Here is an 18,612-nt window from a genome sequence, read left to right on the forward strand (position 1 = left end):
TGAAATACTTTACTATTTCTATTCTTTGATAATTTCATTTCGTAGTTCCTCTTTGCCTTCCTAATTTTTTTTAAAACTTCTTTCCCTAACTTCTTTGTATTCCCTTTTGTCATCCTCTCCTTTATTGTTTGTGTATTTAAAGTGTGCCTTTTTCTTTAGTTTCAATATTATCCTTATCTCTTTATTCATCCGTTGTGTCTCATTATTGGCTAGTGTGTTCGTGTTTTTTAGCAGAATATATTGTTCCTGAACTATGTTGATCATATTTAAAATATTTTCCAGTGCTGTTCTTTCTTTTTGTTTGTCAATTTTTTTTTCAAGTTTACCTTCCCTAGTTCCATAACTCATAATTAGCTTTTTTCCCCAATCTATTACTTTGCTCTTCGTCTAACTTAATTCTCACAATTATTAGCTTAAACCTTATTATGTTGTGATCGCTATTGCCTTGATGTTCCCCTACTATTGCAAAAAAGGTCATCATAGTCCTACAATAGACAAACACAATCTTCTGCTCCCTGCTTCCTCAAATTAAAAGGAAAGACCTGGAAGCAACATTCACTGCAACAACACCACCATAGAAGTAAACCGAAGAATTGGTATTCCCCTCATCCATTATGTTTAGCCTCTGACAATATGCTAGGGTAAAAGAATCAGCCTACAAAACTCTTCTGCTAAAACTTGGTCTCTGGTTTAGGGCCCCAAGTACAGCAATATCAGTCTTTATTATGCCTGATCGATGTGGCCTACTCTTCATCAAATGGCAACAGCACATCACAAATTACGTCATCTGTCAACGGACTAACACTGATCTATTACCTGCAATGCTAGCCAACTGGTTTGGGCATACTGCTCAACAGCCCCAGAAGCAGTGGTTAGCCAGATCTCCTTTGCGCTTCACCAACCCAAGCCACAAGATTAGAATAGATAAATAATATAGAATAGTTGCATGCTCACTGGGCTGATCAACAACACAAAAATCATCTGAAACACCAAGATTATTCTTTGACCCATCTGATCAACATGATTCCCAGTCCACGTAGAATTAATTGATTGATTCTACTAATGCTCTATACAGCAGCAAAGCAGATCATTTATTCTTCAAATTGCATTAGGAATGGCTTAAATATTAAAATAACTGAACATTCCTTGTTGAATACCAAAGCTATACATCAAGGTCAGGAAGAAAATAAATACACTAGACATTACATTGACCTTTATATCAATGATCCATAAGTCAGGAACACCAGTTCCTCCTAAATTGACATTTTCTTACTTATCATTTTCCAAGTTATAAACAAAACAGAGATAAAACTGGGCTCCACTTCTAAATAGTCAAACTCTACACTGACATCTCTGGGTTCACTCCAGATGAAAGACAGCCAAAAACCAGGCAAACCGTTGCTTGATCAATAAGGATTTGACTCATACTTTGCAAACTTATAGATGCATACAACATTTTTGTATCTTATTTGCTTACAAAGTTCAAGTGTGAAATGTTGCAAAAAAAATGAAAGCAGATGGGTTCCAAAGTACCCCTGCATTCTGGAAAGTTACATTTTGAGCATTATCAAGTTTATGAGGCACTTCTTTATGTTTATGAGCATCCTCAATACAGCCTTTCAACATAAACTGAAAGCTGACACTTTAATGGCTGTTTTCCTATATTCATTTTGGGATCAATCTTTTAACAAAGTTCAAGCTAGAATAACAATCCATCTAGAATAACAATCTTTTTCCTGTAAAGAGATGCAGTGCTACATAGCTACTGTTTTACGAAACCAATACAAAATTTCTACTACACAAATACAAAACTTTCACACCCTACCTGTCCAGAGACCAAATGATTTTTTTTAAATGGCAACTACCAATCTGCCTCTTTTGAAAATGTTAAGATAGACTAGTTTATAAGCACCTCATCTATTGGGTCATCCCAAATCACCACAACCCCACTCTATTATCTGTAGTGATCATTAGCCATGAAAGCACAGTGTTTTGAAAATATTCAGCAAGTCCAATGTTTTGAGCAGTTTATGCACTTCTTTGCTAACATACTGAAGTGAAATTGCAACTGTAAAAGAGACAGTAATACATTCACTCTTCAAGGTGCAGGTATAAGCAATGTGTGATAAAATTCCTCCATACCATAGATTTAACACAGCACATTAACCTTTAACCTCTTCCCTCACACCCCAAAAAGTCTCAAATTGGATTGATTACAGAAATTGCTCTACTTCTGTCAGTAATATCAAGATCCTCAAACGCAAGCTTTGTTTACAATGGGAAGCTGACTTCCCTCCAGCAATCGTGGAGCCAGACACTAGTGGTGCAGAGTGCAATTCCACACCGCCTTAAAAACAAGTGCTGTATTAAAAAAGACTTGACAACACCTATAAACATGGTTTTGAAAAGAGACAGATGGTGTTTGAAACATACTGTAAGTCAGGAAATATTGGTGGAAGGAATGTTTCACAGTCAGAGGCTGCCAGCACTTTCCTGCATGAGAGATTTGAAGCAAATTTAATTTTGTGGTCAATTTAAATTTGCAGACAATTAAATAAGCAAAGACTAAATTTGACAGTGAGAATTTCCTGATTTACAGTTTTTTGTGTTTAGGGCAATGTAACATAACCTTCACTATTATGACAGGATATTTAATAGCTACACATTTCACTTTGTAAAAGGTCTATCAATGTCCCAGAACAGGGTAATAAAATATACATAAAATAAAATTCAGCAGCCAGTCTATTTGCCTTAAAACAAAGAACATTAAACTTTAAAACTACAATATTTCTGGACCATTGCCTTTTGAAATAACATTTTAAAATGAAACAGAATTGTAACTCAATTAAAATCTTTCATTGCATTCTCCATTTGCTAAAACTTAACTACCTCTAAAACACCACCTGCTGGGATAAACCTTCTTTTAGCACTTCTACCTCAACACAACCCGAATAAAGATGTAATTCTCCTACGCTGCTGATCACTGTATTACATGCAACACTGAAAACCGCAAACAAAGGAATTGGGGGGGGGGGGGGGGAAGGTGACAGAGAGAGAGAATGGTGTAAATACGACAACTCAGCCGTGTAATGTTTATATCCAAGAGGCTGGAGAGCAACCTCCATCAAGAAAATAGTCTCCATTCGCGACTCAACAACCATGAACGAATTTGAAATAAGATCAGCCACCTATTCCAAGCGTTAAAATGAAAATAAATGTATGCATGCTATATATACAAAAACGGCGTTTCGTTTGCAATTATGAATACTGTCAGACGTTCATTCAAAAGGCTGTACAATACCACTTTCCACTGATACAGTGTCTACATCATAGAACGACATTAGCTGTGCATTAGGCTCTGTTGTACGTCTCGTAAAATATGTTTGAATTGGGGAGGGAGACGCTGCCGACATTCGAGGTTTCGCTTTTACCTTCCCATCAGATTGAAAGTAACATGGTGTTTTAAAGCAAACAAAAGAATAGCTCAAAACGATGGGGCCATAGCAAGAGAAATAACGAGGAACAATAACCAGAGGAGGGACATTATCAAAATATAGATAAAAACGCAAGACTCCAACAACAAAATATCAATAATGAAGAATCAATAAATTCTGAGTTTTACAGAGCCCAAATATATATGAATAGAAAAAAGTGCACAATTCTAATAAAACATCTGGTCATTGCGAACACCTTGGATTGTGACCGGAGGGTTATTTGCTCCCCCAAAACACAAGGCTGGTTGGACTGAGGCCAGATCCCACAATTACTATACAGAGTAAACATGTTGCAACCAACATCGAAAGAACGAGCTTCGTCGGAATTGCAGGGACGGAAACCGAATGACTGCTTTGGACACATTGCGAATCTCTCCATCTCCCTGCAGCTGGCCAGGAGGGAAACCCGGGGTGTGGGGTAAGAGAGGGTGAGCCCGCCGGAGGGGTGGGGGGAGGAGGAAAGAGAGGGTGAGCCCGGGAAGGGGGGGGGGTGAGGGATGAGCCCGGGAAGGGGGGGGGATGAGGGAAGGGGGGGGGGATGAGGGAAGGGGGGGGGGATGAGGGAAGGGGGGGGGGATGAGGGATGAGCCCGGGAAGGGGGGGGGGGGGATGAGGGATGAGCCCGGGAAGGGGGGGGGATGAGCCCGGGAAGGGGGGGGGATGAGCCCGGGAAGGGGGGGGGATGAGCCCGGGAAGGGGGGGGGATGAGCCCGGGAAGGGGGGGGGATGAGCCCGGGAAGGGGGGGGGATGAGCCCGGGAAGGGGGGGGGATGAGCCCGGGAAGGGGGGGGGATGAGGGATGAGCCCGGGAAGGGGGGGGGGGGGATGAGGGATGAGCCCGGGAAGGGGGGGGGGGGGATGAGGGATGAGCCCGGGAAGGGGGGGGGGATGAGGGATGAGCCCGGGAAGGGGGGGGGGATGAGGGATGAGCCCGGGAAGGGGGGGGGGATGAGGGATGAGCCCGGGAAGGGGGGGGGGGGATGAGGGATGAGCCCGGGAAGGGGGGGGGATGAGGGATGAGCCCGGGAAGGGGGGGGGATGAGGGATGAGCCCGGGAAGGGGGGGGGGGGATGAGGGATGAGCCCGGGAAGGGGGGGGGGGTGAGGGATGAGCCCGGGAAGGGGGGGGGATGAGGGATGAGCCCGGGAAGGGGGGGGGGATGAGGGATGAGCCCGGGAAGGGGGGGGAGATGAGGGATGAGCCCGGGAAGGGGGGGGGGATGAGGGATGAACCCGGGAAGGGGGGGGGATGAGGGATGAGCCCGGGAAGGGGGGGGATGAGGGATGAGCCCGGGAAGGGGGGGGATGAGGGATGAGCCCGGGAAGGGGGGGGATGAGGGATGAGCCCGGGAAGGGGGGGGGATGAGGGATGAGCCCGGGAAGGGGGGGGGATGAGGGATGAGCCCGGGAAGGGATGAGGGATGAGCCCGGGAAGGGGGGGGGTGACGATGAGGAGCCCGGGGAAAGGGGGGTGACGATGAGGAGCCCGGGGGAAGGGGGGGTGACGATGAGGAGCCCGGGGGAAGGGGGGGGTGACGATGAGGAGCCCGGGGGAAGGGGGGGGTGACGATGAGGAGCCCGGGGGAAGGGGGGGGGTGATAATGAGCCCGGGGGAAGGGGGGGTGATAATGAGCCCGGGGGAAGGGGGGGGGTGATAACGAGCCCGGGGGAAGGGGGGGGGGGGGGAAGAAAGGGTGATTCGGGGGCGGCGGGGAGTGCGGCGCTGCGATTTATTGCTGCCCGGGGGGGGGGGTTCTGCAGCATCTGGGAAAGGGGAGAGAACCCGAGAGACTTCACGGGAACGCTGCAGCGAAACTGAGAGTAAACAAGGGGATGAGTCCGGGAGTAAACAGCCGGGGGAGGGGCGGCGCCCCCCCCGCTCACTCACTCTCCCTTCCCCTCGGCCCGGGAATCAGACCCTCCGGGCCCCGGCCATCTCCAGCTGTAAACAGAGGCCCCCCCCCCGTCCGGTAAAAGCCGGGCCTGAGGTAACCGAGTCCCCGCCACTCACTCACTCACCTCTCCTCCGCCCCGGCGGTCCCCGATCCGATCGCTCCGGTATCCCCGATACAAATTAAACGTGAGGCGGCGGGTCGGGACTGCGGGAGGGACGAACACGACGGCGGTGACAGCGGCGGCTGCGGCTTCCCCACCGAAACCGGTCCCTCTCAGTCCCGTCAGCGCGCAACGACTGCGCAAAAAAAAAAACAGCGTCAGCCCCTGCGTGCGCGTCCCCGGCGCCACGGCCGCGCGCCTGGTGCTCAGCGAAGGCGCGCACCGGGACTGTCACCCGCGCTCCCCCCCCCCCCCAATATGTGAAAGCCAGAGGTTTATTCAGCGTCAGCCCCTGCGTGCGCGTCCCCGGCGCCACGGCCGCGCGCCTGGTGCTCAGCGAGGACGCGCACCGGGACTGTCACCCGCGCTCCCCCCCCCCCCCCCCCCCCCCCCACACACAATATGTGAAAGCCAGAGGTTTATTCAGAATTAGGAGTAGGAATTATGGTCAACAGGATGGAGGCAAATTATAAACAGGTAAACATTATTTTCTCTCTCTATTTCTATTGTTCTCTCTAAATTAGTTGCATCTTTTCAAATCTCCCCCACATCATGTCCCTCACTCTGAACAAGCTATGAGAAACTCCCATATCAAATCATTCTCGCAACCTGACAATATGCACAGCTCTACTGTGTAAAATGACCATTCATAGTTCCATCCTTAATAAGCAATGCTATTAAAAAGCCTACTAACATTTAGGGTATGTGATGAATTTATAGAGGTACCATTTTCCCTTCAAGAGGTACAGTCTTTCATTCAAAAGCATTTGCTACATTTTGCATTCTAACAAAGGGTCTGTATTCAAAACATTGCTCCATTTTTCTCTTTACACGAAAAGGATAGAAGATAACTATTAAACCCAACAATAACTGTTGAATGTTACATAGAATTAGATGCAAAGAGGAATCAACATCTGAAGAGACATTTTGACTGAGCAGAATCTATCAAAAAGAGATGAATCTAGTTGGGTTTATCCCAGAGTCATTCTCATCTGGAGCATGGCTACTGTTCTAATTGGCCTTTTTTCTAGAAGGAATATAGTCAGGATTCAAGGTCAAATGCCACAGTAATAGAAAAAAAACAGTACCTGAAGAAGATTTCAAAATAGAAAATGAGAGAGAGAGAAATGAATATATAGATAGACAAATAAATGGATGGAACTGAAAAATAAAGATAAAATAACATTTCACTGTGTTTATAATTTGCTTCACTCCTATTAAGCATAAAGAGAAAGCCCATCTCTTGCTCCTGGACTAGTCCAAAGCCACGAGAATCAGTTGACTAGATAAGGATAGGCTGCTTCATGTACACCAGCACATTCTACAATTTGAACTGAACCTTAGGGGGCAACTTTAACTTAACCCGCCCATCGAGAAATTGACAGGATCAGGTGCAATGCTAGTTTTACACCCTGCCCGATTTTACTCTCCATTGAAGTCAACAGAGATTAATATTGGGCAAGATGTAAAACCAGTGTTGCACCCATTCCCATGGGTTTTCCATCTGGTGACTTAGGTTAAATTTACACCCTAAAGCATCTATGACAGAAAGGTGGAAAAATTGACTTTACAAATGAGCTCAGTGTCTTGGGCGTGTGAGGGAAAAATCAACCAGGCCTCCTGGGTCTCCAAACTCCAATCTTTTTAGCATGGTTTATATCCCCTTCCTCCCCGTCACTCCCCCCAATACTCGAAATCCTGGAATTGCCACTACTCTCCTTCCCCTAACTCTGCATACATGGTTTTGATTCTAGTTTGTTTTTACTAGTTCAAAACAGAGGGAATCCAAGTCGTTTAAATGAATAGACTACCCGATTTATAAATTGCTTTCATCAAAGTTTGTGTAATTGTAAATATTTGGATTGTGAAGATTTATGTAATTATGTCATTTTTTGTGACTTAGTAATTTCTACGTCTAATCTCCAATGGAATGCTAACATAAAAGAGCAACTTTCTTGCCAAACTCATTTTGATATTTTGCTTTGTTTTAACCCATGATTCTATTCAATTATAATTGTATAGGATGCCATTTCTCTTATTTTTCTTCTGATTTCTCTTGGACCACACACAAATAGAGTAAACAATACATAAGCACTCAAACTAGTAAAGATAATTTCAGAAAATTCTCCTTCGCACAAACAATGAGCAACATGTAGAAGAGATTCCAGGTAGAGTAGTGGAGGCAGAAACACTGGAATCATTTAGAAAACATTTGAATGCTACAATGGGGAGCCTTTAGGATCTCTCTGGATGGATGAATTATGATGGGCTGAAAAGCTTTCCTCACCTGCAATTAATCTATCTTTAGAAAATTGAAGCTGTGCTGCACAAATATTGCTTTTTACCATTTTCTTTTATCTGTTATGGTTACAGATATGTGCACTGAGCTGAATATTAGTGTTGGTAGCTGTCAAATAACTCACTAGTGGGCTGTAATCTGTCTACTACTCTTCACAAAACAGACCACATAGACTGACCTTTGTTTTTCAGCGTTCAAGTTCTAAAACTAGCTATTTGTACGACAATAATAATCATAAAAGAACCCAAAACAATCTAAAAACGGAAAAATGTAATCAAATAAACCAAAATTATTGTTTCAATTCTACAATTAAATAAAACACATTTCACCATAGCTGCTCTTTAAATGTGACTTGTTTCATTTAGTTTTCTTTGAAAAACAAAAACATTTCCTCTTTACACAAGTATTTCTTTACATAAATAACAATTGTTTTCCCAAAGGCGATGGTATAATTTTAGAAGTTAACATGCAACTCTGTTCATATGGCCGTCTGTTTCTTGCTAAATTGGGGTTGCATGGAGAACACTTTGCTAAACTTTGATCTTTGCCTTATCTAATCCAGTAACAATATTGCCCCCATGAGTGATCACAAATGTTTAACTTTATGTGAGTTACAAAACTTAAAGTGTTTATTACAAAATGCATATGTCGGTGAGTAATGTGATACTTCAGTGAAGTGCTGAGGCCATAATTTGATGTCAAAATAATGGTGAGGCTCATACTGCACGTCGTTATTTATGCACAAATGCTACAGCAACTTCAAGTGAGGACAGATGCACGGTTAAACGTGGAAATCTAAAAGATGGTGTCCGAGATGTGCCGCACCACCGTTAGCTTTGCGGAAACGACATCTCGCCTGTCTGCCTCACCATGGAAACGCACTGAATGACGTGAAGTTGCTGTATATGCACAGTAGAAATGAACTAAACTCACCACAGGAAGTTAAGTCTTCTCCATTTCAGTCTAAGTACCCTTTTAAGGACATAACAGGCGCTAAATTGGGCCATGTAGCACCCATTGTTTCGGCACTACATAGCCTCTCTGACATCCAAGATGGCGCCTTGGATGCACACGGACGTTTCCAGCATGACGTGCACTGGACGCCATCTTGGTATAGGAGTTAGCACAGGCACAGATAACAAACGCTGGAATCATGCAAAGTAGGGAGAAAATGGCTTCAATCAGTGTGTAACACTGATTTAAAGTGATAGACACCATTTTGGGACTTAACGCTCAACTCAACGCACATTCTTAACCCCGACCATCTGAACGTGTCTTAGAATGCCTGGAGGACCAGCGCTATTTAAAGGGACAATGCCGGATTTACAGGTTAGTGGCTGGATTATTGCTTCTGGCTGCGGAGACATTTGTAACTGTTTTTGGAAATCTCCTAGACTTGAATATTAGAACATGGGGACATAGCCTAACATTTAGAGCCAGGAAATGCAGGAGCGAAGTTAGGAAATGCTTCTACACGCAAAGGGTGGGAGACATTTGGAATGCTCATCTGCAAACAGCAGTTGATGCTAGCTCACTTGTGAAAGTTAAATCTGACATTGATAGATTTCTGTGAACCAAGGGTATATGGAGTTAGGTCAAAGGTCCACCTTGATCTCAATGAATGGCGGAACAGGCTCGAGGGGCTAAATGCCACAGACACTTGCTGCCTCATGTTACGCGCCACCTTCCGCAAGAAAGCGGGACGTGTGTCTGGGTGAATGTGCCTGTCGTGGTTGAATAGCTGCCAGTGTGTGTGACCTGTGGTCACTTATCTTATTGATGTTAATGGGACCGTCCTTTGTGAAAATTGGTTGCCACATTTGTCTGCAAAACAACAGTGACTACACTTCAAAAAACGATTAGTTGGCTATGAAGTACTTTGGGATGTCCTGAGGACGTAAAAGGAACTAAATGAATGCAAGATCTTTCTTTCTTAACAATTCTTATTATTTCTGTTGAGAAAGAGAATTGCTGCAGGAGTTCCTCAGGGCAGTGTCCTCGGCCCAACCATCTTCAACTGCTTCATCAATGACCTTCACTCCATCATAAGATCAGAAATGGGGATGTTCGCTGATGATTGCACAGTGTTCAGTTCCATTTACAACCCCTCAGATAATGAAGCAGTCCGTGCCTGCATGCAGCAAGACCTGGACAACATCCAGGCTTGGGCTGATAAGTGGCAAGTAACATTTGCGCCAGATAAGTGCCAGACAATGACCATCTCCAACAAGAGAGAGTCTAACCAACTCTCCTTGAAATTCAACGGCATTACCATCGCCGAATCCCCCACTATTAACATCCTGGGGGTGACCATTGACCAGAAACTTAACTGGACCAGCCACATAAATACTGTGGCTACAAGAGCAGGTCAGAGGCTGGGTATTCTGCTGCAAGTGACTCACCTCCTAACTCCCCAAAGCCTTTCCACCATCGACAAGGCACAAGTCAGGAGTGTGATGGAATACTCTCCGCTTGCCTGGATGAGTGCAGCTTCAACAACACTCACGAAGCTCGACACCATCCAGGACAAAGCAGCCCGCTTGATTGGCACCCCATCCACCATCCTAAACATTCACTCCCTTCACCACCGGCGCAAGGTGGCTACAGTGTGTACCATCCACAGGATGGACTGCAGCAACTCGACAGCACCTCCCAAACACGCGACCTCTACCTAGAAGGATAAGGGCAGCAGGCACATGGGACCAACACCACCTGCACGTTCCCCTCCAAGTCATACACCATCCCGACTTGGAAATATATTGCCGTTCCTTCATTGTCGCTGGGTCAAAATCCTGGAACTCCCTTCCTAACAGCACTATGGGAGAACCTTCATCACACGGACTGCAGCGGTTCAAGAAGGCGGCTCACCACCACCTTCTCAAGGGCAATTAAGGATGGGCAATAAATGCTGGCCTTGCCAGCGACGCCCACATCCCATGAACGAATAATAAAAGAGACACGCTGCAATGTTAGCCACCGACCTCTGATCGAAAAAGAGGCCAAGTTCTTTTCAGTTACAAACATTAGCTGCTTGGCTTCTTCCTAAACAGCAGTAATCCTTGTAAAATTAATGGAAATTCTAGAAAGGCTAAGAGAGTGCAAAACAAATAAATCCTTTGGGATGGATGGTATTGATCCCCAAGTACTGGGAGAGACCAGGGATAGATTTGTGAGGCATTAATGGCTATTGTGTGAGAATCACTAAAAAGTGGGCAGGTCTTAGTAGGGTGGAAATTGGTGCCCACTTTCAAAAGGGTGCCAGAACAGACCCAGGCAACCGTAGGCCTATTCGTCTTATATCAATAGCAGGTAAAACAATGGAATCAATTAATTAGGCTTAAACCTAAAGCTTACTTGTATGATAATCTAATAAACAGCAGCCAACATAGATTCAGAGGATGTGACATTCAAAATGGGCTTTTTAAAAAATTCTTTCATGGGTTGTGGGTGTCGCAGGCGAGGCCAGCATTTATTGCCCACCGCTAACTGCCCTTGAGAAGGTGGTGGTGAGCCGCCTTCTTGAACCGCTGCAGTCCATGTGGTGAAGGTTCTCCCATGGTGCTGTTAGGAAGGAAGTTCCAGGATTTTGACCCAGCATTTCCAAGTCGGGATGGTGTGTGACTTGGAGGGGAACGTGCAGGTGGTGTTGTTCCCATGTGACTGCTGATCTTGTCCTTCTAGGTGGTAGAGGTCGTGGGTTTGGGAGGTGCTATCGAAGAAGCCTTGGCGAGTTGCTGCAGTGCATCCTGTGGATGGTACACACTGCAGCCACTGTGCGCCGGTGGTGAAGGGAGTGAATGTTTAGGGTGGTGGATGGGGTGCCGATCAAGCGGGCTGCTTTGTCCTGGATAGTGTCGAGCTTCTTGAGTGTTGTTGGAGAGCCTTACAACGTGGTGTGACTTACATTCCAAAAAGCACCTAGCAAAGTTGCTCATGAAACTTTAAGCTTCTAATGGTGAAGATTCAGTAGAAAACTTGGGAATGGTTAAGAAATTGGTTGAAGGGTAGGAAGCAGTGGGTACTTGTCAGAGGATTTAAGTCAGGGTGGGGCAAGATGCTGAGTGGGGCATACCAGGGAATGGTGATGGGACTCCTGCTATTTCCAGTTTACATTAATGGCTTAGACTCAGAACCCAGTGTAAACTGGCAGACAATACCAAACTAGAAGGTTGATTGAATCTCAGAAAGCACCTAAGGAATTACAAAATGAGTTGGAACAAATTTGTAAGTTGGGAAGAGCAATGGCAGGTATGGTACGGTAGCATAGTGGTTATGTTACTGGACTAGTAATCCAGAGGCCTGGACTAATAATCCAGAGTCATAAGTTCAATATCCCTCCACAACAGCTGTGGAATTTAAATTCAATTAATTAAATAAAATCTGGAATTAAAAATACTAGTATCAGTAATGGTGGCTATAAAACTACCGGATTGTCGTTAAAAACCCATCTGGTTCACTAATGCCCTTTAGGGAAGGAAACCTGCTGCCCTTAACCGGTCTGGCCTATATGTGACTCCAGACCCACAGCAATGTGGTTGATTCTTAATTGCCCTCTGAAATGGCCTAGCAAGCCACTCAGTTGTAAAATCTCGCAGAAAAAAGTCATAATAAGAATAAAACCGGATGGACCACTAGGCACCGGATATGACAAAGGCAAAGGCAAACCAAGCCCAGTTGACCCTGTAAAGTCCTCCTCATGAACATCTGGGGACTTGCACCAAAAGTGGGAGAGCTGTCCACAGACTAGTCAAGCAACAGCCTGACATAGCCATACTCACAGAATCATACCTATCAGCCAACGTCCCAGACTCTTCCATCACCATCCCTGGGTATGTCCTGTCCCACTGGCAGGACAGACCGACCAGAGGTGGCGGTACAATGATATACAGTCAGGAGGGAGTGGCCCTGGGAGTCCTCAACATTGACTCGGAATCTCATGGCATCAAGTCAAACATGGGCAAGGAAACCTCCTGCTGATTACCACCTACCGTCCTCCCTCAGCTGATGAATCAGTCCTCCTCCAGTTGGAGGAAGCACTGAGGGTAGCAAGGGCAGAGAATGTACTCTGGGTGGGGGACTTCAATGTCCATCACCAAGAGTGGCTCGGTAGCACCACTACTGGCCGAGTCCTGAAGGACATAGCTGCCCGACTGGGCCTGCGGCAGGTGGTGAGCGAACCAACCCGAGGGAAAAATGTACTTGACCTCATCCTCACCAATCTACATGTCGTAGATGCATCTGTTGATGACAGTATTGGTAGGAGTGACCACCGCACAATCCTCGTGGAGATGAAGTCCCATTTTCGCACTGAGGACACCATCTTACGTGTTGTGTGGTACTATCACGGTGCTAAATGGGATAGATTCAGAACAGATCTAGCAGCTCAGAACTGGGCATCCATTATACGCTGTGGACCATCAGCAGCAGCAGAATTGTATTCCAGCACAATCTGTAACCTCACTCTACCATCACCAACAAGCCAGGGGATCAACCCTGGTTCAAAGAGGAGTATAAAAGAGCATGCCAGGAGCAGCACCAGGCGTACCTAAAAATGAGGTGCCAAAATGGTGAAGCTACAACTCAGGACTACATGCTATAGACAGAGCTAAGCGATTCCACAACCAACGGATCAGATCAAAGCTCTGCAATCCTGCCACGTTCAGTCATGAATGGTGGTGGACAATTAAACAACTAAAGGGAGGAGGAGGCTCTGTAAACATCCTCATCCTCAATGATGGCAGAGTCCAGCACGTGAGTGCAAAAGACAAGGCTGAAGCGTTTGCAACCATCTTCAGCCAGAAGTGCCGGGTGGATGATCCATCTCGGACTCCTCCCGCTATCCCCAACATCACAGAAGCCAGTCTTCAGCCAATTCGATTCACTCCACGTGATATCAAGAAATGGCTGAATGCACTGGATACAGCAAAGGCTATGGGCCCCGACAGCATCCCAGCTGTAGTGCTGAAGAATTGTGCTCCAGAACTAGCCGCGCCTCTAGCCAAGCTGTTCCAGTACAGCTACAACACTGGCATCTACCCGACAATGTGGAAAATTGCCCAGGTATGTCCTGTCCACAAAAAGCAGGACAAATCCAATCCGGCCAATTACCGCCCCATCAGTCTACTCTCAATCGTCAGCAAAGTGATGGAAGGTGTCGTCAACAGTGCTATCAAGCGGCACTTACTCACCAATAACCTGCTCACCGATGCTCAGTTTGGGTTCCGCCAGGACCACTCGGCTCCAGACCTCATTACAGCCTTGGTCGAAACATGGACAAAAGAGCTGAATTCCAGAGGTGAGGTGAGAGTGACTGCCCTTGACATCAAGGCAGCATTTGACCGAGTGTGGCACCAAGGCGCCCTAGTAAAATTAAAGTCAATGGGAATCAGGGGGAAAACTTTCCAGTGGCTGGAGTCATACCTGGCACAAAGGAAGATGGTAGTGGTTGTTGGAGGCCAATCATCTCAGCCCCAGGACATTGGTGCAGGAGTTCTTCAGGGCATTGTCCTAGGCCCAACTATCTTCAGCTGCTTTATCAATGACCTTCCCTCCATCATAAGGTCAGAAATGGGGATGTTCGCTGATGATTGCACAGTGTTCAGTTCCATTCGCAACCCCTCAGATAATGAAGCAGTCCGTGCCCGCATGCAGCAAGACCTGGACAACATCCAGGCTTGGGCTTATAAGTGACAAGTAATATTTGTGCCAGACAAGTGCCAGGCATTGACCATCTCCAACGAGAGATTGTCTAACCACCTCCCCTTGACATTACCATCACTGAATCCCCCACCATCAACATCCTGGGGGTCACCATGACCAGAAACGTAACTGGACCAGCCACATAAATACTGTGGCTACAAGAGCAGGTCGGAGGCTGGGTATTCTCACCTCCTGACTCACCAAAGCCTTTCCACCATCTACAAGGCACAAGTCAGGAGTGTGACGAAATGCTCTCCACTTGCCTGGATGAGTGCAGCTCCACACTCAAGATGCTCGACATCACCCAGGACAAAGCAGCCCGCTTGATTGGCACCCCATCCACCACCCTAAACATTTACTCCCTCCACCATCGGCACACTATGGCTGAAGTGTGTACCATCCACAGGATGCACTGTAGCTTCTCGCCAAGGCTTCTTCGACAGCACCTCGCAAACCTGCGACCTCTACCACCTAGAAGGACAAGGGCAGCAGGCACATGGGAACAACACCACCTGCACGTCCCCCTCCAAGTCACACACCATCCCGACTCGGAAATATATCACCGTTCCTTCATCGTCGCTGGGTCAAAATCCTGGAACTCCCTTCCTAACAGCACTGTGGGAGAACCTTCACCTCACGGACTGCAGCGGTTCAAGGAGGCGGCTCACCACCACCTTCTCAAGGGCAATTAAGGATGGGCAATAAATGCTGGCTTCGCCAGCGACGCCCACATCCCATGAACAAATAAAAAAAAAAGGTGAAATTCAAAATGGACAAGTGTAAAGTACTACACACAGGAAGGAAAAATGGGTGACACAAGAGGGTAGATCTTGACTTTGTGTGATAGTGAGTTGGCAGCCAGTTTTATATCTCCCTGGATTTTTATTTTCATTAACTTCAAGTAAAGGGAAAATTTAGAGCTCGTGTCATGAATTTCTTCTTCATACAAAGAGTTATTAATACGTGGAATGGACTTCTGGATAGAGGAGTGGCAACAAAATCTTGGAATCGTTTAAGAAGAAATTGCGTGATATGATGTGCAAACTGTAGGATTTTTTTTGGATGGATTAGCTAAGGTGGGTCTAATGGCATTTATCCTATTAGATCTTTATTTACCTATCATAGAATCATGGAATCATACAGCACAGAAGGAGGCCACTAGGTCCATCGTGCCTGTGTTGGCTCTTTGAAAGAGCTATCCAATTAGTCCCACTTCTCCGCTATTTTCCCATAGCCCTGTAATTTTTTACATTTCAAATATATATACAATTCCCTTTTGAAAGTTAATATTGAATCTGCTTCCACCACCCTTTCAGGCAGTGCATTCCAGATCAGAACAACTCACTATGTTAAAAAAATTTCTCCTCATCTGCCCCCTGGTGTTTTTGCCTCATTATCATCAATCTGTGTCCTCTGGTTACCAACTCACCTGCCAGTGGAAAAAGTTTCTCCCTATCTTCTCGATCAAAATCCCTCATAAATTTGAACACCACTATTAAATCTCCCCTTAACCTTCTCTGCTCGAAGAAGAATAATCCCAGCTTCCCTAGTCTCTCCACATAACTGAAGTGCTTCATTCCTGGTATCATTCTGGTAAATCTCCACTCCAAGGCCTTGTCATCCTTCCTAAAGTGTGGTGCCCAGAATGGCACAATATTCTCGCTGAGGTCTAACTAGTGATTTATAAAGGTTTACCATAACTTCCTTGCTTTTGTACTCTATGCCTCCATTTATGAAGCCTTTATCAACTTGTCCTACCACATTCAAATATTTATGTATGTCTTTTACCTTTGTCAATAGACACACTTACTTTTCTACAAAGACTTCTGGTCCTAGCAAATTTTACTAGCCATATATTCAAATGGCTTCTCTAACTGTTTGCCTAAGTTTACAACTTTGGTTTAGAGCATCAACATTCAGGGTCCACCAGCTCACTGCTCAGTTTGTTCTGTTTGATTTCCTGTGATTTTATCATTTAAATGTAGTTATTGTTTTGCTTTGCTTCAAATCTCACAATCCAACAGTCTATTGAAAAATAAAACTCATTAATTGCGGACCTAGTTCACATACCAATAAATATTATCCAATTAAGTGAGGAGCTCAGGAATGGCAGATGGATTTTAATGTGAACATAAGCATAAGATAAGCTGTCGAAATTTATTGCATCAGAACTCCTGGACTGCATTACACCTTTACAACATTTACGGCTACATATTGTGCTCTGTATCTTGTGTGCACATCTTTGGTGCACGATAGATATTGTATAATATATGTATTATATTTTACTATTTGGTAGGTAGATTGCATTTTACAGCTGAGGAAAGATCATTCAGCTCATCTTCCAACATAGCGTCTAACTGAACAAAACCCAATGAATTTGCCTCCATTATTCTGCCCGATACAATTATTCCAACATTGCAGAATGTTTAGTGTTTAATGTTTAATCATTAATATAATGTTTAATCATTAATATAACTTTGATATAACAGTACAAACTTTCTGTGCAATATAATTTCTAATGGAGTTCCTTCATTTTTAAAGGAATATCATGTAAGTAGGCTCTTGATAATTGTATCACAAGAATATTAACTGGCCTGTGACCAGCGGTGTGCCTCAGGGATCGGTGCTGGGTCCGCTGTTATTTGTTATTTATATTAATGATTTGGATGAGAATTTAGGAGGCATGGTTAGTAAGTTTGCAGATGACACCAAGATTGGTGGCATTGTGGACAGTGAAGAAGGTTATCTAGGATTGCAACGGGATCTTGATAAATTGGGTCGGTGGGCCGATGAATGGCAGATGGAGTTTAATTTCGATAAATGTGAGGTGATGCATTTTGGTAGATCGAATCGGGCCAGGACCTACTCCGTTAAATGGTAGGGCGTTGGGGAGAGTTATAGAACAAAGAGATCTAGGAGTACAGGTTCATAGCTCCTTGAAAGTGGAGTCACAGGTGGATAGGGTGGTGAAGAAGGCATTCAGCATGCTTGGTTTCATTGGTCAGAACATTGAATACAGGAGTTGGGATGTCTTGTTGAAGTTGTACAAGACATTAGTAAGGCCACACTTGGAATACTGTGTACAGTTCTGGTCACCCTATTATAGAAAGGATATTATTAAACTAGAAAGAGTGCAGAAAAGATTTACTAGGATGCTACCAGGACTTGATGGTTTGACTTATAGGGAGAGGTTGGATAGACTGAGACTTTTTTCCCTGGAGAGCAGGAGGTTTAGGGGTGATCTTATAGAAGTCTATAAAATAATGAGGGGCATAGATAAGGTAGATAGTCAAAATCTTTTCCCAAAGGTAGGGGAGTCTATAACGAGGGGGCATAGATTTAAGGTGAGAGGGGAGAGATACAAAAGGGTCCAGAGGGGCAATTTTTTCATTCAAAAGGTGGTGAGTGTCTGGAACGAGCTGCTAGAGGCAGTAGTAGAGGCGGGTACAATTTTGTCTTTTACAAAGCATTTGGACAGTTACATGGTTAAGATGGGTATAGAGGGATATGGGCCAAGTGCAGGCAATTGGGACTAGCTTAGTGGTATAAACTGGGCGACATGGACATGTTGGGCCGAAGGGCCTGTTTCCATGTTGTAAACTTCTATGATTCTATGATTCCATAAACAAATATGAATACAAGTGCTTTCTTTCTTTCTATTCATTTTGGGACGTGGTATTGTATTTATTATAAATGAACTTTAAATGAATAGAGTATATTTTATGGTCTCAGTGGTTTGGGCACAGGATGAATGTGTGGTGAGCTTCACACCTGGCCAAAATAGGAATGGTTGATTACACCTCTCAACCCCCTGGTTTGGCCAGAATTAGATACGCAGGTCAGAGGCGGCTCATCTTTTGGACAGGTGAGGCACATGCCTAACCAGGCCAGTGCATTGCCATGGCAACAGGCCCTTGTTCATAGCTATTTTTCATTATAAGAAGAAAGCATGGTCAAAGAAATGAGTGAGAGGAGACACTAAACAGCTAAGAGGAGAGGAAGCCAATCATCACTTTGGCAAAGCCAGCTACTTTTCTTGAACTTGTTCTTCCTCTTATGCAGATCG

At 45.1% G+C, this 18,612-nt stretch overlaps 1 protein-coding gene across 4 annotated transcripts in view; it reads right to left on the reverse strand.

Moving 5' to 3' along the window:
- Positions 1 to 5,670, reverse strand: part of LOC137304138 (mitogen-activated protein kinase 8) — a 103,738-nt gene extending 98,068 nt beyond the window's left edge. For 2 of the 4 annotated variants that reach the window (XM_067972628.1, XM_067972629.1), the window contains exon 1: positions 5,513 to 5,594. The gene's annotated coding sequence lies outside the window, so the exon portion shown is untranslated. Of the gene's footprint in view, positions 1 to 5,512 lie in introns of all 4 variants that reach the window. The other 2 variants (XM_067972630.1, XM_067972631.1) reach the window with 1 other exon arrangement.
- Between the last annotated feature and the right edge of the window lie 12,942 nt (positions 5,671 to 18,612).

The sequence above is a fragment of the Heptranchias perlo genome, chromosome 36, assembly GCF_035084215.1.
Source record: "Heptranchias perlo isolate sHepPer1 chromosome 36, sHepPer1.hap1, whole genome shotgun sequence".
NCBI lineage: Eukaryota > Metazoa > Chordata > Chondrichthyes > Hexanchiformes > Hexanchidae > Heptranchias > Heptranchias perlo.